Source organism: Orycteropus afer, unplaced genomic scaffold (assembly GCF_000298275.1).
Source record: "Orycteropus afer afer isolate SDZICR_OR568_19922 unplaced genomic scaffold, OryAfe1.0 scaffold00147, whole genome shotgun sequence".
NCBI classification, from domain to species: Eukaryota; Metazoa; Chordata; class Mammalia; order Tubulidentata; family Orycteropodidae; genus Orycteropus; species Orycteropus afer.
This window is the reverse complement of record NW_006921734.1, coordinates 184021-194216: the sequence shown is the minus strand read 5'-3', so window position 1 is coordinate 194216 and position 10196 is coordinate 184021. Positions and strand designations below refer to the sequence as shown.

The following is a 10196-nucleotide window of genomic DNA, read 5'->3' as shown; positions in this document are numbered from 1 at the left end:
ACTTTTCAGATTGAATTTGCCGGCTTCTACACGTTTGTGAGCCATTTATCTAAGATAAATCTCTCTCTCTCTCTCTCTTTCTCTCTCTATAAATACTTTGCTGGTTTTTGTGTTTCTCTAGAGAACCCAATCCAACACAATACCCATGATCATATATAAGGTTGGCAGACAATATTTCTATATATATATATTTATGTGCTGTAAGGATGTCCATATATATAATAGAACTAACAAGGAGCAAAGTTATGATTTCTCAGCCACAGTCAACCACCCTTAGGAAGCGAGTAGTTAGACCTGTGGGCTCAGGACTATGGTCACAGGAGACATCAAGCTCAATTGGCATAACATACTACACAAAAACATTGTTCTGCATTCTACTTTGCTGAGTAGCAACTGGGATCTTAAAAGCTTGCATGTAGCCATCTAGATGCAACAATGGATCTCCCTTTACCCAGAGCAAAGAAGAATGAAGGAAACAAAAGACATGTGGTAACCAATTAGTCCAAGGAACTAGTGGATCATGCAAACCTTAGCCTACACAACCATGAGACCAGAAGAACTAGCATGGAGCCCAGCTACCGTTGTCAACCACTCAGAAAGGAATCAGCGCAGGAGATCCTGGATCAGTGAGAGAACAATATGGTCTGATAGAGCCTGGTGAGACTCCTGAGACTATGGCCTCCAGTTACCCTTAAGATCTGGAATTGAACTCACCCCCATGCCTTCCAGCCAAACAATAGACAGGCATATGGGGTGAACATTTACATCAGCTAGATACACTCCTTAGAATGATCAGTCATGGGAGAACAGAAGGGCAGTAATTACACAAGGAGGTAGCTCAGGGGGCAGGAATACATAGGAAAGAGGGACACAGGGAAGAGGTAACTACAGGAAAGGGGTAGGAAGAGAGCTGTTACATTGTAGGGAATTGCAGTCAATGTTATGAAACAAAATGTGTATGAATTGCTGTATAGAAAATGAATTTCCTCTGTAAACTTTCACCCAAATCACAATAAAAAAATTTTTTTTGAAAAGTTGTATGACAGATATCATTAAAACAATGACAAAAAAAGGGGGGGGTAGTTACTGACCCTGTTTATGTAAAACCAAATACCTCATGGGATTGGGTTTCTTGGAATAGAGGTTTATGGCCATAGTTTCATGGGACATCCCAGTTACTTGGCCTTAAAACATATTTAGTGCTTCTGCTCTACCTACTTTGTTGCATAATGCCTGGGTCTTAAAAGCTTGCAAATAGCCATCCAGGGCACAATAACTGGTCCCTACTTACTTGAAGCAATAGGAGAGTGTCATGGATTGACACCCCAAAAATATGTGTCACCTTGGCTAAGCCATGGTTCTCAGTGGTTTGGAAGTTATCTAATGAGGTACTTTGGTGTTATGTAATGATATAATCATCCTTATGATGTGATCTAATGTGATCAGCCAATCAGTTACAAGGGGATTAGAATAGGCTATAATACTGTTACTCAGGTTACAGCCCTGACACAATGCAAGGGGAGTTTCCTTAGTGTGTGGCCTAAATCACCTTTTATCTTACAAGATTAAAGGAGGGAGAAATAGAAACAGAGGGACCTATCTACCACCAAGAAAGAAGAGCCAGGAGAGGAACACATCCTTTGGACCCAGGATCCCTGTGCTGAGAACCTCCTAGACCAAGAAGATCGATGCCAAGACACATGCAGATCCCCAAGGAATGTCAGGCCCACAGATGTTGAAAGGAGACAAGGACCTTCCTCCAGAGCTGACAGAGAGAGAAAGCCTTCACCTAGAGCTGACACCCTGAATTTGGACTTTTAGCACTTGACTGCTAACCAGAAGGCTGGCGGTTCAAACCCACCAGCCACTCCTCGGAAGGAAGATGGGGCAATCTACTTCCGTAGTGATAATGCCTCAGAAACCCAAGGAGGGGTCGCTATGAGTCGGGGCCGACTCGATGGCACATAACAACAACAACAACAACAACAGCCTCCTAAAAGGTGAGAGAATAAATCTGTTTGTGAAAGCCATCCTCTTGTGATATTTCTGTTAAAGCAGCACTACATAGTTAAGACAGAGAGTCAGGAATAGAAGGTGTATATGGAATATGTGGCTAATTGCCTCCATGAACAAATGCCACAAGACCAGAAGAACCAGATAGTGCCTGGTGACCATTACTAAACATTCAGATCAAAGATCCGATAGAAAAATCTTGATCAAAAGGGGGGGATAATGCAGAAGAGAATTTTACCTTCTCATGGACTTCAGACTTCCTGAAGCCAGAAAGGTTGGATGAACTCCTGAAACTATTGCCCTGAGGTAATCTTTAAACTTTAAACCAAAAATATCCCCTGATATCTTCAAACAATACTTTAGCTTAACTAGTAAAAAATGTCTGCCTTGAGCATTAATGCTCTTTTGAGAATTCTCTCTACAGGATCAAACTGATAAGAACAACTTGAAAGACCAGATAGGAACTTTAGAGGGCAGAGAATTTATGTTAATGGGGAAGAAATAATTCAGAAAAAGGAGAGTGAGAATGGTTGCACAACTTTAAGACTGTAATAAATGTCACTAAATGGTACACGTAGGAGCTCTAGTGCCTAAGGCACTTGACTGCTAACCAGAAGGCTGGTGGTTCAAACCCACCAGCCACTCCTCAGAAGGAAGGTTGGGCAACCTACTTCTGTACTGATACGGCCTCAGACACCCAGGAGGGGTTGTTATGAGTCGGGTCCAACTGGACAGCACATAACAACAACAACAAATGGTTCATGTAGAAACAAAAGAGCTGGTGTATGTTTTGCAGTGTATATTCTCAATGACAATAAATTAAACATAATTAAAAAAAAAAAAATAGAGTCGTCAGCTTATATGACCATGAGAGCAGAAGAACTAGATGGTACCTGGCTACCACTGTCAACCACTTGGAGGGGGATCGGTGCAGGATACCCTGGATAGAGTGAGAGAACAACGTGGAACAAAACTCAAAAATAAAAAAAAGACCAGATGCTGGTCTGATAGAGCCTGGTGAGACCCATGAGACTATGGTCTCTAGTTACCCTTCAGGTCTGGAACTGAACTCACTCTTGTGGCTTTCAGCCAAACAATAGACAGGCATATGGGGTGAACATTTACATCAGGGACATACACTCCTTGGAATGATCAATCGTAGGAGAACAGAAGGGCAGTTTGCACAGGGAGACAGCTTGGAGGAGAGGTGGGAGTACATGGGAGGGAAGGACACAGGGACGAGGTTACTACAGGGAGGAAGTGGGAAGAGAGTTACATTGTGGGGAATTGTAGTCAGTGTCATGAAGCAAAATGTGTATGAACTACTGTATGGAAAATGAATTTGCCCTGTAAATTTTCACCCAAATCACAATAAAAATTTGAAAAGTAAATAAAATAGAATTGTATATGCAGCCAAGAAAAAGGAAGGATCAAGATTGCCTGGAGAAGGTTCACAGAGATGAGACACTTGATCACAGAATAGAAAAGTGAACAACTTCCACAAGATTCGGGAATATGGCAAAGGCTATCATACGGGTTTTTGTCTAATTTAAACATTAACCAGTTGCAGTCACATCGATTGCATCAGTACTGACTCAGAGTGACCGCAGGTGTGTCAGAGTAGACCTATGCTTCCTAGGGCTTTCAATGGCTGATTTTTCAGGTGTATATCACCTGGCCTTTCTTGCCAGGTACCTCTGGGTAAACTCGAATGACTGTCCTTTCCATTAGCAGATGAGCATGTAACAATAAGCACTACTCAGAACTCCTTTTAAACACTAGTTTTACATATATATACTTGAGACATAATGATGGGATCTATTCATTTCTTAAGCTTTTCTTCATTTGTAGCTTCAAATTAGACTACCAGTCCTCTGCCTGGGTGTGTGTTGGCACCACTGGAGAGCTTAAAGCTCGCTGACACCAGGCCCTGGCCCAGACCAGCTGAATCAGATTCTCAGGAGGTGATGATCAAATATATTTTGAAGCTCCCTAGATGAGTCTGCAACAATGGATTCAAACACAGCAGCAACTGTGAAGATGGCACAGGACTGGGCCATGTTTTATTCTGTTGTACATTGGGTCTCTATGAGTCAGAACCAACTTGATGGTACCTAACAATAGCAACAACAATAGATGAGTCTAATATGCAACCAGGATTGCAAACCACTGAGTTATTCTCTTCTTTTCATATAAAGGGGTTGGGGGGAGGGGGAGAATTCAAAATGACTGATAAAATAAATTGTTTGAATGCAAATCAAACTTTTTTTCTTTATGTCTCAATAAATCTGTGCCACGAGGCTGCATATTGTTAGCTAATGGCAGGATTTAGTATTAGCGCTAAAAGATTTCTATGAAGCATAGCTACATAGAGGACGTTTTAAAATCCATCATTCTGCCACCTGTAAATACCCTGATGCAGGATAATAACTTCTAGCATTTCCATAAAAACCTTATTACAAATCTGAAAAGAAATACTCATTTAGTGAAAATCCTCACATTAAGCACAGAGATTATCCCATTTCTATTACTACAGCAGGAGCTCTGGTGGCATAGTGCCTAAGGCATTTGGCTGCTAACCAGAGGCTGGCAGTTCAAACCCACCAGCCACTCCTTGAAAAAAAAGGTTGGGCAATCTACTTCTGGAGTGATAACACCTTGGAAACCCAAGGAGAGGTCACTATGAGTCAGATCTGACTCCACTACAGTGCAGTTGGTTTGGTTATTACTACAGCATTTTAAATTACATTGGAAATAAACTAGAAAATACATTATTATAAGTAGTTTTTCTTTACAAACTGAATAGCAGCCTAGATGACCTGTTGTATTTTTTCCACATCTACATTTCCATGATTCAAAAATTTAGCCATTAATAGATCATCTAATTCTAATAAGCATAAATAAGAGTTTTGAAAATACCTACATTCTCATGTAATAAAGGAATATTCAAAACTCAGAGTGGCTAAGAAAACTGTATCTCAAAGAATAGAGAATTACTTTAAAAGGAAGGCAGGGGTATTTGTTTTCTTTTCTTTTGTTTTTAATTTTTATTGTGATTTGGGTGAAAATTTACAGAGCAAATTCATTTTCCATACAGCAGTTCACACACATTTTGTCTCATGACATTGACTGCAATTCCCCACAATGTAACAGCTCTCGTCCCACCTCCTCCCCAAAGTTACCTCTCCCCTGTGTTCTTCCCTGCCATGCACTCCTGCCCTCTTAGCTGTCTCCCTGTGCAAACACTGCCCTTCTGTTCCCCCATGATTGATTGCTCCAAGGAGTGTATCTACCTGATGTAAATCTTCACCCCATATGCCTGTCTATTGTTTGGCTAGAAGCCACAGGAGTGAGTTCAGTTCTAGACCTGAAGGGTAACTAAGGGCCATAGTCTCAAAGGTCTCACCAGGCTCTATCAGACCACCAAACCTGGTCTTTCTTTATGATTTTGAGTTTTGTTCTACATTGTTCTTGCTCTCTATCCAGGATCTCCAAGGCAGAGTTTTGTAAGAGAAGAAAATCTATCATTTCTTTTCTCCCACTGGATTCTGTCTTACTATAGTAAATGCTCAGTAAATGCTTATTAAGTTATTGAATAAATGCTAAATGTAATTATTGAGATGTCATAATAAAAAAATGAAAGGTAAACAGATATTGTGGAAAATAGAATCTTAGAAGTAAACTCAAGGAATGTTATGGTAGAAAGAATATGTGCTCAGGACTCAGATAAAACTGGGTGTTGATTTAGCTTTGGAACATGACAGCGAGAGAAACAGATGTAGGCAAGAGAAAACCGCAGTTTGCATCATGTTTTGTTTTGTAAAAGGTTGGTAGAGACTGTACCCTAGATGAGGCATTTGGAAATGAAGTATTCCTTCTGAATACACTAAAAAGAATCCTAGACTTTGAATTAGAGGGCCTATGAGTCAGGGCTGACTCGATGGCAAACAACAACAACAACAACTCTATCCCTATTAGTATGATGAAGTTGAATAAGTTAGTTAGTGTCTGCAAATCTCGGTTTCTTTTTTTTTTTTTTTTTTAATACTGGGTGTAATTAGGGAGCTTTGGTAGCATAGTGGATAAGGCATTTGGCTGCTAACCAGAAAGTCAGCGGTTCAAACCCACCAGCTGCTCCGTGGAAGGATGATGAGGCGATCTACTTCTGTAAAGATTTACAGCCTTGGAAACCTAATTGGGGTCACTATGAGTCAAAATTGACTTGATGGCAGTGAATTTGTTCATTTGTTTTTCCTTTGTTTTTGGTCCTGGGGCCCCAATGCTTAAGTGCTCGGCCACTAGCCAAAAGACTGGCAGTTAGAACTCACCCAGCTACTCTGCCTTATAAACATTATAGCCTAGAAAATGTTATGGAGCAGTTCTACTCTAACACATGAAATTGATTTTAGTAGAAAGTCGACTCAATGACACCTAACAACAATACTACCACCATGGATTTAAGAGTTAACTGATGTAGTCTATGTGAAAGTACCCAGTACGCACACCCATATTGGGCATGCAATGAATTTAATGTCCTTCCTTCCTCTGGCTTACCCAGTCTTTTGGTAACCTGTTGACCAGAGCAGTCCAACAGAACTTTTTGTACTGATGGAAATGTTCTATATATGGTAACCAAAAAAACCAAACCCACTGCCATGGAGTCGATTCGACACATAGTGACCCCTCCTTGGGTTTTGCAGGCCATATCTCTAAGGAAGTAGATTGCCCAACCTTCCTTCCGAGGAGTGGCTGGTGGGTTTGAACCATCAGCCTTCTGGTTAGCAGTCAAATGCCTTAGGCACTATGCCACCAGAGCTCCTTCTATGAATGGTAGTAGTTACCATATTGGATAGTGAAGCCAGCGTGGGCCAGTGTGGGACAAAAGTTTCTGCAATGATGAAAATGTTTGAGAAGTGGCTACTATGTATTTGAAATATGGCTATGTTAATAAAATGGAATACTTGACAAACTTGCATGCTATCCTTGTGCAGGGGCTATGCAAATCTTCTCTTTATTGTTCCAATTTAAGTATATGTGCTGCCGAGGCAATCACAAAGAACTGTTTTTGACACTACAAAAAGCTTAATTGCACTTCTATATTATCCCTATTTTAAGATGGAGGGGTAATTTGGCAATTTCTAGCAATTTAACTTCTAGCAAGATGGAATACTTCTATATACCACTATAAGAGTAAATTTTAAAAAAGCAAATGTACAGATAAATGGGTATAAAATGCTGCCATTTATTTAGGAAAGGAAGTCGTGTGTGTGTGTGTGTGTGTGTGTGTGTGGTTTTTAGCATCTTTTAAAATGGAAAGATAAAACCCTTTTTTTAAAGTTACCCAATGGCAGCTGTCACTTCAAAGCTGTCACCTTGAAGACTAAGGTGCACCAAGCCATGGTATTTTCAATCGCCTCATATGCATATGAAAGCTGGACAGTGAATAAGGAAGACTCAAGAAGAGTTGATAGGCCTTTGAATTGTGATGTTGGTGATGAATATTGATAATACCATGGACTGCCAGGAGAAAGAACAAATGTGTCCTGGAAAAAGTGCATGCAGCCAGAATGCTCCTTAGAAGCAAGAAAGGCCAGATTTCATCTCTTCTACTTCGGTCAAATTGTCAGAAGAGACCAGTTCCTGGAGAAGAATAACATTCTTGGTAAAGTAGAGGATCAGTAAAAAAGGAGAAGACCCTAATGAGATGGATTGACATAGTGGCTGCAATCATGGGCTCAAGCATAGCAAGGACTGTGAGAACAGTGCAGGACGGGGTAGTGTTTCATTCTACTGTATATAGGGTTGCTATGAGTCAGAGCCGACTCAATGGCACCTACAAACAACAAAAGGGCAGTGGAGGGAACAAAGTAGTAAAACTATATTTCTTAATATACTTTGTTTTATAGATTTGTCTTTGTTGTTGTTACGTACCGTCATATCGGACCTGACTCATAAAGACCCCTCCTTGGGTTTCCAAGGCAGTATCACTATGGAAGTAGATTGCCCAACCTTCCAGGTAAACAGTTTACCTAATTATAAAACAAAAATTGAATTTTAAAAAGCCACACCAGAAAACTAAAAAAATTAAAAGCGTACTTGATGATGTTTTAAGTTGGCACCATAACCGAAGAGAAATTATTTCAAGTGACTTTAAAACACACTGACAGTACATTCCTAATAAAATATTCCATAAGAACAAAAAGGACTGTAAAATATCATAAACTCTTTTCAATAATCATATTGTTGGAGGTAGTTGGTATTATTATATTGAAGCCCTGGGTACATACTATGAGATAAAGTAAATGAGAAATTATATGCATGTGTAGATTTTTGGTACAGAAAAAAAGTTGTAAGTCGTAATATTGATGAGAGAATGTTATAAATCCTATAATTCTGAATTTTATTGGAAATTAGAATGAATTCATGGTATATTTTATATATTTTTTAAAATACGTATTTCCTAGCTACATCCACTGAAAAGCCCTAGAAACAATGACCAACCTAGTAGCAATGAGCACTCCTATAGCCTACATTTATGGCAACTAATTGCTATTTCCCACTAAAAAGAATTAGGGCTCCTTGGAGAATGGCTGATTACAGACTGGGCAGAAAATGTACAAAATAAGCCCAGAACATCTTGTCATGCCAGATGGCAAGAAAGCTATCAAACACTAGTGCAGTCGTGGTAAAAGAATATTCTGAGCATAAATAAAAATATCTGCAATGAATTGAACCACTTCAACTATGTTTAAGTCCACAGGTTAATAACAATACTTAAAGATACAAATAAAACCCCACTTCATTGGTCTTCTTTGGAGGTGGCTAGGGAACCAACTCACTATTTTAAAATCTGGTAAATAAAGAGAAAGAAGCAAACATTTATCCCACCCTTCTTATAAAAATTTCACCTCAGGGCAATCAAAGAGTTGTTGAAGGAGAGTTTGTCTTTGTAGAAATATTGGCGATTAAATGAAGATAGAATGATAGAAACAGAATATCATTTTACAACCTCTCTGGTGATGTAATAGTTAAGGCATTTGGCTGCTAACCAAAAGGTCAGTGGTTCAGAGCCACCAGCCACTCTGCAGAAGAAGGTAATTCTTCTGTAAAGATTTACAGCCTTGAAAACCTAAAGAGTGTCATTATGAGTTGGAATCGACTCAATGGCAGTGAGTTTTTGGTTTAGTAAAATAATAAAACTAGGTAATAAATATCAATAGCTGCTAATATCACAAAAAGAGAGACAAGCAAATATTAGGTACCTCCTGGTAGAAATATACAAAACTATGAGATATTCCTGCAAAAAAAAAAAAAAACAGGGCCACACTAACGTTTAACCTGAGGTCCATGGACCACAAAGTCCATGAAAATATTCTGAGGATCTACGAACTGGATGGGAAAAAAAAAATACATCCTGATTTTTCAAAAACTTTAACTAAAATTTAACATTCCCTCCACTTACGAATATAGGCAAAAATAACACCTACTCCTCGCTTATCAACTATCGTGTTATCAGACATTTCACATTTATGACAATAGTAAAAAATCTATCAGATTATTTTACACTAACAATGTACAGCTGGCAGTAATGAACACCAAGGTATGAGGTGAGAATAATGCTACTTATAATGGTTAAGGTTGTGTGTCAGCTTGACTGGGCCTTGATTCTCAGTGGTTTGGCAGTTATGTAATAATGCATTCTTTCTCCATTTTGTGATCTGATGTGGTCATCCTCCTTTTTCACATAATACCAATTTTTGCATAATGACTTGGTCTTTGAAATTTAACTATATTGAAAAGTGAGGAGTAAGGGTATAGTGGTACTATCTATCAGTACTTAGGACGTTGCTGCCAAAAGAAATCATTGATATATTCACAGCATATGGGGTAGTTCTACTTTGTCCCATAGGGTCTCTGTGAGTTTGGTTTAGTTTTATGATAAGTGTTGTTAAAATCTCAAAATATCATCTTTGTCCATCACTACTCAGAAATTATGGCAGTTAGCAGACCCACTGTGAGATATTGTTATTTAATGTATTTTTTTTAATACATTATAGGTATTTTTAATACATGTGTAGGGTTGGGAGACAATGTTTCTACAAGTGTATTTGTATGTTCTATAAGAATTCCCAGGTATATAGTAGAGCTGACAAGGGACAAGGTTGTAGTCACTTCTTGGCCAC

General features: G+C 39.0%; 1 protein-coding gene and 1 non-coding gene across 2 annotated transcripts in view; both read right to left on the bottom strand.

Annotated features, from left to right (window-relative positions):
• Positions 1-10196, bottom strand: part of SLC35F2 (solute carrier family 35 member F2) — a 92097-nt gene that overhangs the window by 44791 nt on the left and 37110 nt on the right. The gene's annotated exons all lie outside the window — the stretch shown is intronic.
• LOC122150471 lies at positions 6960-7066 on the bottom strand. The gene has a single exon (XR_006163685.1). It is a non-coding gene; the product is annotated as a U6 spliceosomal RNA (small nuclear RNA).